Below are 19,635 nucleotides of genomic sequence, written 5' to 3' on the forward strand. Positions count from 1 at the left end.
CTTGCTTTCCAACTTAATAAATAAGGATTAAAAAAAAATTGAATCATAAAGGTTGAAGGTGGGAAGCCACATGGATGTTTCATGAATGACAACAGCATCTGGCTTATCATGTTTCTCTGCCCTTTGAAAGATGCTTTGTATTAATTTCCTGAACTCTAGTACCCACTGAACTGTCACCGATGGGGGCAAATGCTTCTTGGCCTTGATTTTGCCCTACAGTATTTGTTTCTATCCATTGACAAGGCAGACACAACTCATTACTTCAAGAGTTCGGGTTTCATGGTAGTTCTCAGGGAAGTGAAGCCTTGAAATGCCATGACCTTTTCTAGGAAACGAAAAAATGCCACTAAAATGGGGAGGGTGTGTAAGAGAATGGGATGAGGAAAATTCTCAAATACGCTTTTCCATTTTTTGAAAAACTACAGAAAGACTATTCAGCATGGGAATATATTTTGATAGGGGTGCTAGTGCAGATACTACAAATTGATAGGTTTGGGGAAACCACTGAATACTTCACTTCTAACTAAATTTTGGACAGTATTCCCTTTTCTATACTGAAAAGAAAACATTATACAGTCACAGAATTCTTAGTCTGAATTCCAGCTGAAGGCATTTATGTGATATGCATAAAGTGTAACAAGTGGTGGAATTATTAACCTCAAACTATTATTATCAACATGGAAACTAAGAAATTAACTCTATGCACATTTGCCTGGATTATCAAGTTCATAAGGACAACTCTGGAATTAAAAAGTGGTTTTTGTTTTACCTCCTAAACTGAGGAAATAGTAATAGGAGTAAACTAAGAGAAATAAAGTCTAATGCTTTACAGAAGAATGTCTTTATATCGGCAGAAATTCATTTAATAAAGGAGTTTATAAGGATTCTTTGTTAGACATAGCCCACAAATCAAATATCACTCTGTATCTCTAAACCAAGAGTTGGAGCAGGTTTTCCCTTGTTTTTTTTCTCCCGTTCCACATTTTGCTAGTATTAACAGAACAGATCCTCTATTATACCTCAAAAAGTTAGGAAATTGCACCTCTGAGCAAGAGCAATGGAAGCTACCAAAAAAAAAGCTCGATGGAGATGTGCAGCCAATGGTCATAGATTATCCACCACTGCTATGGATGGATTTCAGCCTGTCCCCATAACACAATTCTTAATGTCTGAAGCAGTTGAGATGGCCTATAATTCATAAAAGTATATAACATCTGATTAGCCTTAAGGTTAAACCTTTTGATATATTTTTTTTTTTATGAATGTCCCAAACATATTGCAAACAACTTGCATAATGTGAACTTTGAGTCTGCAACTAGTTACAAAGATAACAAAAACAACCTTATGGGTCCCAAACTGCGCATAAGTCTTTATTAATATATAGGCAGCAGTGCCTCAAATGATATTTCATCTTTCAAGAAATACTTTGCTTTAGAGCAGTGATTCTCAACCTTTTTGAAGCTGCTGCCCCCCTAAGGAGCGGAAAATTTTTCAACGCCACCCTTTGGGGAAGGGAGGGGGAGTTACTGAATTATAAAAGGCAAAAATTTTAAGTAATTTTTTTCAGTAGACTTACACACCAAATTTGTTCGATTTAACTTGATACTTTTGCCCTGGAAGGTAATTGCATTCCTTTTATTAAAATTAAAATGACTAATGCAAAAAAAATGAAGCGAATGAAAAGCAACTCAAGAAACACGGGTCAAATCAAACATTCATATTGAAAGGACGCTCAACGCATGCACTGCGATTAATCGCACGGGAAGACAGCTGACGCACGCGCTGCGATTAATCGCACGGGAAAACAGCTGACGCATGCGCTTTGCTGGTTGGGATCGGAGAAGAATCGTAGTGTCGAGTTCTTCAAGGTCATCCTACCTAGAATACAAATTCGTCTCACCATTCTTAGAAGTGCGTGAGGGCAGCCGTCGCATAAGTTTGTTTTATTGCTGGTACAAATGGTGTAAACTGGATAATTGATTTAATAAAATTTTTTGGGAGTTTTAAAATTAAGTTCGAATGCCAAAACATGCTCATCGCCCCTCTACTGCCCAAAACATGCCCACCGCCCCCCTACCGCCCAAAACAAGTTCACTGCCCCTCAGCATCCTCCCACCGCCCCCCGGGGGGCGGTACCGCCCCCGTTGAGAACCAATGCTTTAGAGGATCCAATGATCAAATTAAATAGTTTCTTCTGACCCAGCTCTGCACACTTAATATGCTTTGTAAAAAAATGATGGGTATTGTACTATAAGGAAAATAGAGTATTTTAAAAAAGAACAGAATTATGACCAAATTATGCAACAATAATGTTGTGTAACCATTTCATATTTATGTTTCAAATAAAGGAATGTTGTGGACAGGCAACCACTTCTGGATGTCCCATATATCACTCAGAAGATGAGCAATGGCATCCCAAGATCATCACTATACTTTTGTTGCCAAATGTCTACTATCATATCATGGTCACTCATGCTCTGGTCACCACCTGAGTGGACTGCTGTAATGCACTCTACATGGGGCTGCCCTTAAGAGTATCTGGAAGCTTCAATTGGTAGAAAATGTGGAGGTGCAGGCAGTTGTGTGTGCCCCTAGAATGGCCCATGTTACATCTTTGCTCCACAAGCTGCATTGGTTGCCAGTTTGCTTCCAGGTCCAATTCAAGGTGCTGGTTTTGACCTTTAAAGCCCTTCATGGCATGGGGCCAGGTTATTTGAGGGAGCGTCTGTTCCTGATTACTTCTGCCCATCTCATCAGGTTTGGCAGAAGAGGTATGTTGTGGGTCCTGTCTGCTGAGGAACTACACCTAGTGAGACCCAAGAGATGGGCCTTTTCTGTTGTGGCACCCACTCTGTGGAACATCATTCCCCCCAAGGTGAGACTGGCCCCATCCTTGATGTCCTTCCAGAAGTCCCTCAAAACCTGGTTGTATCAACAGGCTTGGGGGTTTCAAGGAAATGGTGACTTAATGAGGTGGCTACATTATTTGTAACATCTATGCTCTCTTCTAGCCCTTTAGTCTTTCAATAATAACAATATTAATGTTTTTAATTGTAGAATGTTTTTAAATATTATTTAGTTTATGGTTTTTATTGTATACCACCCAGAGTCACATTTTGTGAGATGGGTAGCATATAAATGATAGATAGATAGATAGATAGATAGATAGATAGATAGATAGATAGATAGATAGACAGACAGACGAAAGAAAGATAGAAAGAAAGAAAGAAAGAAAGAAAGAAAGAAAGAAAGAAAGAAAGAAAGAAAGAAAGAAAGACAGTCAGTCAGTCAGTCAGTCAGTCAGTCATTTTTAGGCCTATATAACCAGTGTAAGAAAATAATCGATGTACTATTTTTTATCTGGTAGTTTTCTGTTTCTGAAAAACTCTGGATTTTAGTAGCAGAATCTCTATAAATTGTATATATTGGGAGTTAGAGTGCTGGTTATGTCAGCGTCAGCTGCCACCTAATACCAAGTTGGAGAAATGTAAAACAAAGGATCTGTTAAGTGGTGGGAAGGACAAGAAAGAGAAACACTAGATTTAAACTGCAGTCATTATAAGACAGGACTGCACTCTTGCTTTGATGGAGAGCAGTCTGCTGCTTAGTGTCTTAAATTTTCTTAACTAGCCATGCAAAGTAGATAGGGTATTTTCTGCTGAGTTTAAGTCAGGAAGTTTGCAATACACATGTACGCACACAGATCCACACACTTGATACAGAATTAATTCAAAATTAAAGTGTCAGTTTCTATGTGAAAAAATCACAGGTGAAACAGTCCTCAATACGTGATCTAATTTAAAGAATTCTTTTAAGAAGTACACTTTAATCCAAATTAGATATTTTAAACAATCCTAATCAGAACACAGTAAAAGTCCTCTCCTGATGAGAAAAAAATAGACCTTAAAATAATCAGTCATTGATGAGCAGAAAGAATTATCCACTTGTGAGTCTTTCAGAAATTTTCTCTGAGAGGTCTTGCCAAAACATTCAAAAGAGAAATACATTTAAATCATGGCACTGTACCAAAACTCAGTTGGTGGAATAAAACATCACTTCCATTGGATGAGTGGACTGTTAGAGACTCAGTGAAGATTGTCTACTGGTTAGGAATATATATGCAAAATAATAATCCCAGACAAGAAACAAAATGCAATGGTATATTTTCTGCATGATTGGCAAGACAAATATTGCTAATGGACATTTTGCTAAGGTCATTGTTTCCTTCCTTAGACAGGAGGCATCTAGAGGGGTAGTGAGCTGTGTACTTTGAAAAGAAAAACAACTAATTACATTCTGTCTGTTTATATCAGAGTCTGTACAGACCCAACTCATTATTTGTAAACTTGATGTACCACACTATGTGCTTGCATTCTTCACTGACAACAGTGTAGATCTCTCAGTGCAGCCCATTAAGGAGGGGTAGAGGAATATCCCTCAGTATTACCAGAAACAATGCCCCTTCTTCCATAATTGGAGGATATAGGACATTAAGGGTATGGGGAGAATGCATCTAATGAAATTAACAGGAAATGAGCTAAACTGCTCACATCTAATAACATTTACTCCAAAATCATCCCTATTGATTTCTGTAACTGTTTCCCCATGACAATCTATTTATAATCAAATTATTAAGCAAACATGGGCTATTTCAATACCATCTTCTGACAAATTTTCATTTTTTGAATTTCTGGTTTCCATTGGAGAGCAGATACAAGTACAGAATACGATATGCCTTCTTGAAAATACTCTAATTTTTGAACATAAAAATGTGAGAGTGGAGAAGAGGCAGGCAGGAGAAACATGAGGATCTTGCACTTCTGGTTGTTACCTTTTTCCAAGTTTGTTATAATATACAGTCTGCATAGAAATAATACCTACTTGATGAGCTGTCAATTATCTGTTGTGAATGGCCACTGGCTGTTCAGGTGCAGAACTCATGTCTTCCACTTTGCAAACCTTCTTTTATATTTCATAAAGTGAGAGAAGGAGAAAGCCATGTCCTCTCTAAGGCAGTGATGTCTTTGGCCATACCAAGTCTGATAATTTGCAATTGCAATGAAAAAACTTGAAGGAGTAGAATCTCCAGCACATCCTGTTCAGGTTCCTGCTTTTATTATCCACTGAAGCAGAAAGTTGTTTATGCTGACTATTCTAGAGTGTCACCAATATAATAGAATTTGAGAGAGCAACAATGGGAAGAAGTGGAAATACTCATTAGAATTTTAAATAGGGATATGTTGCCCAATTTACTGAACATGGATGACTAACACCAATGCAGAAGATATCTCCAAAGTTCAGCCAGAGTAAATAATCCTTGGGGGCAACATCCTGTACATTCTAGGGAAAGGAAGAAAATCAGTACGTGGGATGCCAGTTTTTGTAGCATCCCAGTACAGTAAATAATTAACTCTCCTTGTGAATAAAATATAGAAGCAGTTTTGTTAACCAAGACATAGATCATTAATATGAGATGAACAAAACCATGCAGCCCATGATTATCATGGCAGAGTAAAATCAGAATGACTGAACAAAAGGTTAAACATTTAAGCTGCTTCCGAAGCATTACTGATTGTCTCTCAATTTAGAGGCCATAAGGATGTCCAGAATTATCATACATATATTTACAAATAATCCATATAACTTTTTAAAGTCTTCATTTTGCTTTAGAAAATTATTTCTAAAATAAGAGTAATTATCATCCGGCGGCCCTTTCTATGTTTTAAGGATCAGTTCTGGCATGCTAAAATAAGCAATAATGATTTTGTTATATACTTCAGAATAGCTTTTGCAGTTTTCCTAATGCTGATGTACTTCTTGTTTTAAATGTTGTTATTGTAACCACACAACATGATATTTAAAATGAAGATTGGTATGCAAATGATGGACGTGATTTATTTTAAGCTGTTTTTCTTTCCCCACTGCTTCACGCAGACCAAGATTATATAAATAAATAGCATCACTAGGTTAGATGGTGTACAAAACTACAAAAATCTGTAAATTATCTGTAGGGGTTTTTTTGGGGTGGTGGTGGTAATGCTTCTGATATGGTTTTGTTGTATCCCTCTACAGACATATATAATTAAAACAGATAATAGTTAGACAACAGAAGTAATCCACTGAAGCAGAAGTTTGGCCTTCCAGTTGTTGCTGAACTACTAATGCAGTTCAGTTAACTGATTATGCTAGCTGGGGCTGCTGGAATTTGTAGTTCAGAACATCCTAAGTTCCCCTACCTCCCCCTTACACTAAAGCTTTATTCACCATGGTCACCATCATAGATCATTAGAGTTAAGCCAAGCCAGGGAACCAGGGATAATTAAGGAGTCCACCGAGTTGAACATGTTGCTGTTATTACTTAATGTGGGATACATAAGAAAGCTGGAGGAAATGTCAATCTATGTAGGATACAAACTCCATGTAAAATGTGGATTGAAAACCCCCCCACAGGGGAGCAGAAAAATCATGGGCAAAATTGGGAATTAACACTGCTCATCCTCACATCCTGCTTGCTGCAGCTGGAAGATATCTTATGTATTCATAATTTTGAGGGACATGTCCTCATTAGGTCTCTTCTTTTTCATTCCTAATCAGTGCTGAGGCAACCAACAGCTGTCCTTAGTTGTGCCTAAGTCCGATATGGGGAAGAGCCCTTCTGCATCCAGTCCCAGGGCAGTATTGTTTTGTCTTGGCTGCCCAAGAGATGGCACACGTACCTGGGGGATCAGCAGCATCTCAAAATGAGGGCCAATATATCCCTGAAGCCCCCAGCTGACCATTAGGCAGACTGTTTTCCAATCAGTTGATTCTGTTGGAAGGAAAGGATAGGAAGGGAGAATTCTGTAGGTCATCCAAGTAAAATCTGTTGGAAACTCTAGGTTTTCATAAGTTACATTTTTGACTTGTTTCTTATTAGATTTGTCTCAGACAATTACAGGTATCTCCACTGCTTGTAGAGGGTAAAGAAGATGATCTTGACTGTGATATGCAGGAACCTAGACAAGGGCTGAAGTATTTTTTAAGTCCAGAACGAGATAACATTTGGAAGCGGCTCAGGCAGATGCCTCCCTAATACACTGAAGTATAAGTAGGAGATCAAGGTATACAATCAGACTTGCAAGATTCGTTATCATAATCAATCTCAATAAAACTAATTTCAGGCTTCTTGTGGAGTTGATTTCCTGGTCTGGTCTTCCTGACTGAGCCGCTTCTGAATGTTATCTCATTTTGGATTTAAAAAATGTTTCAGCCCATTTTGCTTACTGTATGTAATCGTTCCCGCATACTCCATCAAGGTCATCTTTCTAACTCTCTCCAATGTGATTCTGCCTTTGTTAAGGTGAACAATATTCCTTTCTTTTCAGCATGGAATGGATTAGGAGGCTTTCTTTTGGGAAGAGAATAGCTTCCTTGGGTATGATGGGATTATGTAATGGAGAAACTGGACTTGGTTGCTGTCATATCCAGAGACCCAGAGAGATGGCCTAAAAATAAATTATTTTTTTATTTCAGCCATAACAGACTTAATTAATTAAAGCAAAAAAGGGGTATATAGAATTATATTAAATTTTTGAAACAGCAAAAAGAGTATCATGTAGGCCAAGCTTCTGCAACCCAAACATACATATATACCAGACAGTGTACTCTAAGAAAGGGATGTCATTCTCTCATCCTATGTAGAAAGTGGGCAGCAAACAGTAATATATTGCGTAGATTTAATTTTAGATTCCAGTAGTGGAAGGATGAGTCTACAAAGAATGCTTTGTCTTCTTCAACTTGAAGCATCTATTTCTGTGCCAATTTATATCAATAATATCAGTTAATCTGCCTGTCAAGTGGTCCCCATATTTTTCTTCCTTTTTTTCAGAGAGAATATTATTTTCTTTTAGCTTGCAGAAGTTTGAATGCTTCTTATTTATGCACTGCAGTCAGAGGTATTACAGAATACAGGTCAATACAATCGACCAACAAATAAGGTATGTTGTTTGTGCCTTGTGTCAAGCTGAACCATATTCAGATTGTATTCAGGAAGAAGGGGAGTGGGAGGAATCATGAAAGTGTTGTGACGTAAGTCCTGCCCCTTTTGTATGCATACCATATTATACATAAGTACGAAAAGGGCAGATCTTGTGCTGTGTCATTGCTTTCATCACTGTGATAAAAGCATTGGATCTTGTTGAGGCCTCTGCTACAAGGGGAAAATATCACCCAGCAGGACTCATTGGTGAAGATCTTGCTTCATGTTGTCCTCTGTGTGTGAGATGACAGCATCTCCCAGGATTTTCCATGTTTTCCTGACTTACTGTGACTACCTTGATTGGCCTTGGATTTTCACACCTAGATCTAAGTTCGTTCATTTTCGGTATTAGCCTCAAGTAACATCGTATAAGGCAGAGATACATAGTCTATGACTTCAAGAGCACACATGTCCTATTCAGCCTTGGATACATCCCTCCAAGCCCATCAAAAAATTGCAGCTCAGTTTAATTTTTACTGTGATTGAGGGGGAAAATTGCTAAATACGTGGAGGATAGTTATACATTAGAGAGTCAGTTTGGTGTAGTGGTTAAGGCATCAGGCTAGAAACTGGAAGACCATGAGTTCTAGTCCTGCCTAGGCACAAAGCCAGCTGGTGACCTTGGGCCAGTCACTCTCTCTCAGCCCTAGGAAGGAGGCAACGGCAAACCACTTCTGAAAAACCTTGCCAAGAAAACTGCAGAGACTTGTCCAGGCAGTCTCCAGGAATCAGACACAACTGAACATATTAAAAAAAAAAAACCAGTTATATATTAACTGTATTTGATTAACTCAATTTATTTTTAATTAATTTAAGTTAAATCAAATTTTATTATTGGCATATTTATTATCTGGATTTATATTTTGTCTTTTGCTCACAGGACACTCAAGGCAGCTAACAGACTAAGATAAAATATAAATAAACCAAATAAAAATAGTTCAAATTGTTATTAACAAAGCCTTTTAAAAGGTCTAGCTGAAAAAGCCTGGAAGAGGAAAAAATGAAGGTTAAACACAATTGTAATGGAAATGCATTTCATAGCCTGGGAATAAAGCAGAAGGAGATGCTGTCATTTCACATGTAGAGGACAACATGAAGCATGATCTTTACCAAGGAGTCCTTAATGTTAGATAGACAGCCCTCTGAAGTTGGAGTCTTTTTAAACAGGAGGACAGGTTCTTCTGATTTAGTTTTTGTCCTGATTCTGCCCAGTTTTTCTAGTAGATACTGCTGAATTTCACACATGTGAAATGTAAACCTCAGCCTATACCCCTATAAAGCAGGATAGAAGGGGAACTGGCAGGCAACATTCCCTCCCTGTCCCCAAACAGAGGTTTAGGTCTGATCCCTGGAATTCTCTCTTCTTTTACAAACAAAAATCAACACTAGTATTTCATGTGGAGGTAATACAGTTCACTGCCAAATGTTGGAACGAGAGCTTCTTGTAGTCAGTTTGCACTCTTTAAAAGAGAGATTCATATTTATACCCCCAGATGCTCTACAATCTGGTTTTATTAGAGCCACTATCTAGATTTTGTCCCACTTGGATTGATTCAAAAGGATGACCAAAATTTGAATATCTCTATTTCAGAGAATGATAGTTTGACAGTTCCAGTTAACTGGATCCTTTCAAATCAAACTGGATGTACTCCTAGACTACCCTTCAGATTAGAAATCCTGTGGCTATATTTTTTCTAAGACTACATTTAGAAAAGAAATATGAAATATCTTACTGAAATTCAATTTAAGTGAAACCAAATATACTGAGTGAATTGATTAACCAAATGAATGGTATAAACCAATGAATAATGTATTACAATGAGTTAAGAATTAATGTATCAAGACTGGGATTAGGAAAGTAACAAGCCATGTACTGAGAAAATCAATGCAAATAATTTTGACTTGGGCATGCTCACTTTTTGTCTATATCCTACTTCTTACTAAGTATATCTTGTCATACAAGGCTGAAAGGTTGCCCACCCCTACTGTAGGAGACAATCTTCTGACACTGTAATTTTTATAATTCATTCAGAATTTTATTATTTACTACATTGGCACATTGCCAATGTAGCAATATTTTTCTGGGGTTAAGGTTGCTTGAATGTGCTTTCTCCAGCAGACTTCCCCAGGAACAAGAAATCCTGCATTAATCTAGCCACTCTATACAGCTCATGAAAGCTTCTGCCTTTTAATAAAATTTCTTAGTCAGAAAAGTGTTACCAGATTTTTTTCAGATTTTTTGCTATAGAATAACAGTGCCCCATTCAATGTCCCCAAGGTCAATATTTCTTAAACTCTGCAATGACTCCTCTAAAATTATAAATGGATTTATGTAGCCCCTTCCCTCAATTGGGCTTAAGTTAGGCAAGAAATAAATGTATAAATTACAATTATATCCAAAATAAAAGAATGCTGGACTCTGATAATTTTATAAAATAAAGTTATTCCATTGCAAATAAAAACAATAAAAATTAAAATTGTATATTTTAATGGGAAGGATGAGCTTGCTAACTTTTTCATTGAAATCTGGGTTTTATATTTGTTCCACTTTTTAAATATCAGTATCTGCTTTTTTAAAGTAGCAACTCTAGAAAACCTTGATTTACACAAATAAGATACTGCAAATGGAATTAGTATACAGTATTTTTAGCCTTCCTTCTTAATTTGTGCTCATTTTGCGCACTAGTGTACAATTCAAGGAAAGATCTTGTCAGGAATTTTATTTTCAAAGAAGGGTCAGAAGTGTTAGACATTAATGAATAGATTCCCATTGGTAGTACTCATTGTACCAGCCATCAGCAATGAATGGATTGACCAATTTTATTGACTTATATTTTGTCTTTTTACAGATCTCCACAGAGGATGGATCTACAGGCATGCCACGGCAGCAGAAACGCTGGAGCGCAAAAATTATTGATGTGGCGATGGGAAGATCTGTGTGGCCTGTGCTATGATGTGAGTAGCTGAATGCATGGAAGTAATTATGGCTTTTTTTCTAAGAGTGTTGTAAGCTATTCCCACATAGCCCACCATTACTCCTCTGACCCAATTACCCTGAAATCTTGGACAATAACAGTACCCATGAATTACATGGTACTTTTGGACAACTGTGCTGCAACTAATACAAATAATGTACAGCATTAATACTACTGAATGTTATATTCTAGCAGTACAAAAATGGTAAAAAAGTTATAAAGGGCTGAAAGTGTACATTTTTACACTTATTATATGCTAAAGAGCTGTAGCAGCTTGTTCTCACAAATGTGCCCAGTTTTCATAATGATGACAGGCAAATAATCATTTTTGTTTTGTTTCAAGTTAATGAATTGTTTAAAGTGTTTCCCTGTAAGAAATCAGACATGGTTCCTTCTTCTCCCTCTTTACCTCAAACTCTAACAGACTGAACAATGAATTACATTTTAAATGTCACATTTTCCAGTCTAGACTTAGGAACCAGTATTATCCTGTAAATTAAAAAAAAAATCAAACTATTTTCAATCATCTCTGAACATACACCTGTGTATCAACTAAGTGCAAACTGGTAAATGTGGCACAAACTAAAAATTAATCAGTAACAAGGTAATTTATCTAAGTGTTCACATTATGCATAGAATGCACAGAATATTCTCAGCCCCTTTATTCTCCATTTATTCCAAATAAGAGGTACTAGCTTCCCTTGGAATTCAGTGTTTGAATTGGATACTTAAAAAAAAAAAAAACTTGGTATTTTGGACATTCATAGCATTCATTAGTTGAATGCTTCCCTGTTTGGTCCAAAATAATAAAATACCAAACCAGCACAACACTCAGATCAATGATCCGTCCAGTGGCAGAGGAGAGACATATCCATATGCCATATTCACCTTCCCTGAAGGAAGCAATCAGTCCTGCCTAAACTTGAAGTTATATATTCTGGAAATAGTTTTATGATGTTTATGTGAAAAATCTATTGTCTGTTATTAGCCTTGGGCCATTTTTTCAAACCTCTTCAGCAAGCATCCCTAGAGACGGATTACTTTTGGAGACCCATTGACATACTACAGCAGAATACAACACCATAAATTTTAGGTTTTGTCCAAAACTGCCTTCTCCTAAGCCACCCTATAGAAGAAAACTTACTTTATATGCAAAGATCTCAAAGTCAGCTAGGGTTTATTTATAAAATTTCTTACATCCCAACTTTTATGTAAAATGATCCTTTAACAGATCCAAAATAGAGTCATTCTTTTTAATCTGATAGTGTCAGAGTCTGCACACTCAATCCCAAAATTCAGTAAATCCTCTGGAGACTTGTTTGTTGAGTCTGATTCAACATAGCAAAGCCTTGTCTTTTTAAGCCCAACTTCCCCCCCTTCTAGGTTTCTATTCCCGCTTGCAGCTCTTCGTGCCTTGCTCCGGTTCTCACACCTCCTGGCCTTGGTTGTCTGGCTCAAGATAGAGATAACGGCACCTGGCCTCCTCTTTCCCCCCCTTTTTATGGTAGGTCAAACAAACGGTTAGAATAACATTCCCAACATTTCACTATTGATCTATGGTTAGCAATAAAAGCAAAAGTATGGTTAGTGATAAAAGCAGATTAAAATAATTGAAGATTCTGGTTTGTGTAGATCCTGACAGATAGAATACAATATGATGGGCCAGTATATTAAAAAAAAATCTCTCAACCTATTAAGTCAAGCTTTAATAAACATAAAATCTGTCAGTTCTGGATCTTCTTCCTTTTTCTTCCATCCTATTTCAACATCAAATCAAACAGTATTTGTAAAAGCAAATAATGCCTGAAAATTCATGTTTCTCCTAATAGAGTCATTTTTTGTACAAAATGTTGGTGTATATGTCTATTTTTACAAGCAACGGTCCCTGTTAATATATTTTGGCATCTTATTTTCATGACTATATGCATTTTTATGTGTACTTTCCACTAACTTTCTGAGGGTTTTATTTTATTGCTAGTTCTCAGGTTTGCCTTGCAGATTGGCCTTCTTCTTGCACAAAGTACTGAATGATGCTAGAGAGGAGAGCCTTTAAGCAGGAGTAGCACCTCCTTTCCTTAATACTCAATGCCTGACAATCAGGCAAGTGGAAGTTAAATTAGGTCCTTACATCAGATCTAATTCTCTCCCTTTGGCCTAGCAAAATTACAGCAAATAAGGACACACTCCATTCAAAAATTTATCAAAGTCTAACCATTAAGAAGAGTCTACTTATGTTCCTGTTGCAGAAATTCAGTGACATCTTAAGTCATGCCAAAACCTCTGAGAAACAGTTCAGAATTATCTATTCCTGCATAACCTCATACGAAATCTTGTTTTGCATCTTCTATGCTTTAGATTTGTTATAAAGTACGCTAGATGATAAAAAGTAGAATATGTAAACAAATATTTAACTAAAGAACAAGAGGCTCAGTACTGAGGTATCCTGTTTGTTTCATACTGCTCTGGATATTCAAGCTCCTTAACACACAGACTTAATATAGTTAATAACATATTGTAATGATGCATACTAAAATATATCCAACAACAACAGCAAAAGATAATTCTGTACATTAAAAATACACTGCTCTTTTCAGTGCAAGTCAGAAGAAAGGTTTTCTGGACATATTATACAGACATATTAAATGGGAGTGCTTATGTTAATTCTATGTGAAATCTCAAAGGATATTTCATTTCTGGATGTAAAAAGGTATTAAACTCCGTAAGCTCAATCTTCAAAAGACTCTTTTGTGGGTTTGGGAGAAAATAATAATTTGGCTCACATAGTTATATCTTCTATGACATTTTTATCTTGAGACTAATACTATACTAACTTGAAGTTGACTTTCCTTATTGCCCCAGCTCTTTACAGCTTTGAATAAAAATGTTATCAGTTTTGCACACTAAGAGAATATTTGGGGAATAAATAAATAAATTTGCCTTGGCCACTAGTCATCATGCATACTTCAATACATTAAAATAGTTTTGCAGGAATAGCTTTTGGCAGCAATACTATTTTCTTAAGTAAAAATTCTACATGAGCGGTAGCACATTATTGACTCATTATGAAGAAAAACAGAGCTTGTTGGGAGGGTTTTTTTTGCTGGTCTTTCCTCTTTTTTAGGAAAGTCTCATTTTCCTTGAGCATAATGCACATTGAAGATTCCTGTGTAAGCCTCAGTGGGAGCAGTAGTGTACCCTTGCTCCATTTCTTTTTTTTATCAATGAGCTTTGTGTAAGAGAACCTCCTGGGAGATTGAATATCAATTTTCCACACCATAAGTGATCAACCTCAGGACAAAATGTTATTATTAATTTGTCTCTCCAGTTAAATTACCACATGGAACATAGTTTGCCACTTTGGAGAGCTATAGCTGATGTCGTATATGCAGAAATAAAACTTATGGGTTGGGTGCAGAGTCAAGTCAATGGGGCTTCAGTTAACAAGGATTTATTATTGTCAGGCCTAGCCCAAGGAACTCCAAGAGACCATGTAAATTCAATCCAGCAATGTTTATTAGCTACAACCTCTAGCAAGAATCTTCCCAGACTGAAACCCTAGCTCCCAAGTAATGCTAGCCACAACATCGTGAATTCCTCAGGGAGGTGTCAGTCTCATCCTCTTATATTTCCCACGTGCCTCAGGAGATGAAAGAAAATGTTTTTCTCCCTGAGCCTAGCCTTCATAATTCCATTCCATCACAATTATTATCCCTCACTATAATATTTAGAATTCATGTCTACAATGAACATTACTGTATATTGAGACAGAGTAGCTGCTGCAATGGAACTTGCCCATTGCATTGAATATGAATAATCCAGACCCACAAGCACAGTGGAAGAGTAGAAGACCAACTCTCTTCTCCTGATCTGAAGCCATCTCCAGAACTTTAGAGGACATGTCAAACTGTCACCTCCAACAATCCTTACACAAAAAGACAGATTCCAAATGGAAAAAAGAAATCCCTTTTTCTAAGTTAGGATGGGGGGCATATTCCTTACCTTTAATCTGACCATCTACAGTCTGCATTCAATGTGGGGTCAAATAAATCAGAGCTTGATTTCTTTTTTAATAACCGTGACTTCATTCCTTATTCTACTATTGATAATTGACTTTGTTATGGAAAGGAAGAAGAGCAACCCATCTCCCCACTTCTCAAAACCCTATCTATTACCAGGATCATTGCCGATGAAGGAAAAAAAGAGTGGAATCAGGTTAGTGTGAGTTTCTTACAGCAAGATGTGCCATCTATTCTGACATTACCATCCATCAACAATACTTTTAACAGTTGAATGCAATATACAAGTCCCTGTCTTCTTCATGCTACAGTATTCAGTCTGATGGCAATTTGCTGGTAAACTAATAATTCTCAAGTACTGTTTGTTTTAACCTTTGAAATCCCTGTCAAACTCATAAAGGGTTTGTGTGAAGCTAGATTCTTTGTGCACCAGAAGCCCTGGTGTTCAGTGTCTTGTTTTTTGTCATTTTTACTAACCAATTGTAAAGCATTTTAGAGACTGCATGACAGTTAGGTGGCAGACTCACATTGTTCATTTCTTGGCATAGTGCTTTCAGCCACCAGTTGCTTATTCACAAGTTGCCTTAATCATGATTAATAAGAACAGAAATTCTAGACACCTTCATTGTGAAGTCTCACTTGGAAAGTTTTAGCTACCAGTATGTGATATTTTGTGGACCATGGCTTACAAATCAAGGAAAAGAAAGAGTCCAATGACTCAGATTTGTAAAGAACACTTGTCAGAATGTAACTTGGTGGCTTTCACACATCTGTTCCTCAACGTCTTTTCTGCTGATCCCAAGTGAGTGGGATGAGCTATGAGATTATGGCAAACTTTCTATACTTATTTATGTATCTGTAAAATGTATAAAACACCTCACTCCACTGATATTAGTGGTCAGTTATGGACCACAAATACATGTTAAGAAAATGTAGGGACAATATAACCCCCTTCCTCTTGTTTATGACTTTAAAAGCATGGGAGTTCACATTTTTTGTAAATAAAACTATGACTATTGTTGCATCTGTATATGATTTTCCACCCTCTTCATTTTAGAAGGCCTTTTTAAACTAAATGTTGGACCAAAAATGCAATCTAAAATTAAGTATTTATTTACAACTTGAATGCTACTGCATGTGGGGAGGCTGGGGCTGAAGTGGCAAGAGGGATATGGCTTCATCCATGGACACAAATAGCACAAGGACAGCCCATGTGCCAACAAAGCTCTTTAACTCCCACTTCCCCAGCACTGCCTCCCCAGGTGTGCCAACAATCAGCAGATGATCTGCTGCCCCAACTCTGCTTCCCAACATATACTGGCAGTCAATTGTCACTGAATGCAGGGAGGTAGGGATGAGGCAGGGAATCTCTGGCTAGTAAATGTGGGAAGTCTAGCTAGTTCTACTAGCAGACTTCCTAGTGGACCTCTGTGGATTACATTTGAAGAGTAATTAAATTAGGGAAATTCATTCCAAAGATCAGGGATGTATAACATTTTGGGGCTAGGAGCTGTTCTTAACATCTCCCTCTACAATTCACTGTATAAATGGACAGATACAGCTAACAGGAGTTTGCCAGAGGACTTTAGTAGAGGGGATTAAGGGTGAATCCCTAGCCAATGTTCCCTCTAAGCTAACAATGTGTACTTGGTTAATGTGAGAACCTGAGAAAGGAGCAGGAAGAAATAGCAGCCTTTCTGACAGTGGTGCCTTAAAAACCAAAACTGAAGATGAACTGGCCTGCTGTTGGAGACATCTATCTGCAGTATGAGCAAACAGTAGTAGTGGTTGAAGAAAGAGTCAGCCGATTGGACATGAGTGGCCACAATTCAGCTTATGAGAGAGGATGAAGTCTCACTAGATGAAAGAAAGGAAGCACTGTAACAGGAGTTGACAGAGGAAGCAGCTCATCATAAGGAAAACAAATAAAGGAGCAAGATAATTACTTATGCCCTGTAGAAAGTAGAAGTGTTGCTGAAATGGGGCCTCTTAAATCACAAGAAGAAAAATCAGAAGAATTCTGGCTCATTGAATTCATGGCTTTCTTGTCTAATGCTCAGAGAATGGGAAATAAACAAAATGATCTTGAAGTTGTAACACAGGAAGGCAAAAATTATGTAAAAGGTATGAAGGAGACAGTGGGATGACTCTCGTGATCTGAATATAGCAATAGAAGATATAATTTGTTGAAAATGAACAGAAGCAATGCAAGGAAGGAAGGGTTATCCTGTTAAAAATATCCACACCTGCTCAGAAATCCAAATAAATGAATTTGCTAGTATTGTAGAGGGCATCTGAGTTAAAATAAGGGAGGACTGAATGAAAAGGAAATGGGGAGAATTATAAGTGAGATGCCACAAGGAACAATCCTAGTAAAGAAAAGTTAACAAAGACAGATTCTTAGGAAACAGAAGTCAAATGCACAGTTATAGGATGCGGTATACTTGGTGAAAAAAGATTTCAAAATAGTGATTGATTACAAACTGAATATAAGTCAGCAGTAACTTGACTACAAAGAAGGCAAATGCAACTTTAGGTTGCATTGAGCAGACTCACCTCAAGTATTGTATATATTTCCAGGCACCACATTTGAAAAAGAATTGGTACAGATTCAGAGAAGGCAGTGAGGATAATCAGGGGACTATCCCATGAAAAAACAGTGAAAACTCTGGGGATGTTTAGCTTTGAGAAGTTGGGGGGGGGCTATAATAGCTTTCTTGAAGAACCTGAGAAGATGACACATGAAGATAAGCCAAGACCTATTTTTCATCATTACAGATCATGGAACATAGAACAATGGATTTAAAGAAAGAAGATTCTGACTGAATGTAAAGAAGACCTAAGATAGGAGCAATTACATTGAAAGATGTTGAGTTCCCCTTCATTGGATGTGTTCAAACAATGGCTAAACTAAGCTTAGTTTGGATTTCTGCACTAAGCAGAGTGGACTCAGTAGCTTGAATGGCTCCTATCAAATCTATTTTGCAGGGAGAAAAGAAGAATAAGGTGAGGTGATAGAAAGTCAGCTCTCTTTTTAGTTTCTGGATCTGAATTTTAAATATGCTAAGCCTGAGAGCCAGTTTGGTGTAGTGGTTAAGGCACCAGGCTACAAATGAAGAGACCATGAGTTCTAGTTCCACCTTAGGTACAAAATCAGCTGGGTGATCTTGGGCCAGTTGTTCTCTCTCAGTCCTAGGAAAAAGGCAAGGGCAAACCACTTCTGAAATCTTGCCAAGAAAACTGCAGGGACTTGTCCAGGCAACTGCTAGGAGTTAAGACTGAGGAAGCCCCCACACCCAAAAGCCTATTTTAGGACCTCATCTTCCACCACAAAACAGTAGAAAACCCTGCCATTTTTTTGGCAGTTGTTGGAGGAAATCCTGGGATCCCCAAAAGGAAGATCAGGAACTGCATGTGGGTTGGCAATTCTGAGAATTAATCATATCACGTATCTGGACAGCACCTGGCTGGGAAAGTCTATTTTAAGCATTATTTTATAAATTAAATACCTATGGCTTCTTTTCTGGAAACATGGTTCAAAATGGAAATACTGGTCCTAGGCAGTTTGGAGGTCAATATTGACTGGGAAAGGAATTTGACTTATTCTTCCTGTGAATGTATCTAAAAAGAACATTGATGGATGTTGATATCTTATTTTCCCTGAGCCTGATAGGTGCCAGAATCATGATGGTCCACTTTTAAATTTATAATGTTATTTCAAGATATTTTACATTTCCTAAGACTTGAACCTAGCCTACAGAATTGGCAATAGCTTAAATCTATGTTCAAAAGCTATAGAATTAACCATAACAAAAGTCTGAAGGCAAAACATGTGTCTAATGTCAAAGCCACAAAGATGATGGCTACACGCCATCTCCTGAGGAAGCATATTCATGAATACCAGTTGCTGGTAACAAAACTGCAAAATCAAGGAGTGAGGTGGGTGGGAAAATTTGGTTTGCAAATTACAGTACATTCAGTGAGGTTGGTCACAAATTGGGTATATCTGATACAATCTTGCTAAAGAACTCAACAGAAAAACAGAATGTTTTGTGTTCTCCTACCAAATAAGAACCCCTGTGTGATAAGCCATTGATACTTTTATACAAACTCACTACCCAATTAGCCTGAAGTGCTGCATTAAAATGGATTTAGTTATATTGATTTCCAACAGTTTAAATCTCATTACTTGTGCAGAACTATATTGGATCAAATTCAAGCCTGTTCTTCATTTTTTACTTGGGAGTATCTCTCTAAAGAGAACAGCTGACACAAAACAAAACCCTCCAGTCAAGATACTAGTTTGAATCATGGATATTGCCCTTGGTCTACGTAGTCAGGTCATCTCAAGAACTATCCCACTGGGCTTGAATACTTTCGGAAAACCAAAAAAAAAAAAAAAAAGGCCTACAGTTAATAATATTTTTATTGCTTTTTGTTTTAAAGTTATGATTCAGGTGCAGAATTATTTTTCTTCATATCTTGTCCCCCGCCTTTTATTTCAAGGTTCTGTGCTGTACTTGGCTTATGAAATTTTAAAAAGTTATATCTACTCCATAAGTTTATCTTGTGGCCTTTCCCACTTGGACCCAGCCATGATACAAATATGCCCAACATTTTTTCTGCC

This window comes from Python bivittatus, unplaced genomic scaffold, assembly GCF_059951505.1.
Source record: "Python bivittatus isolate LINGU-HERP-01145 unplaced genomic scaffold, Pbiv_v1 ctg000070_np1212, whole genome shotgun sequence".
In the NCBI taxonomy this organism is placed as follows: domain Eukaryota; kingdom Metazoa; phylum Chordata; class Lepidosauria; order Squamata; family Pythonidae; genus Python; species Python bivittatus.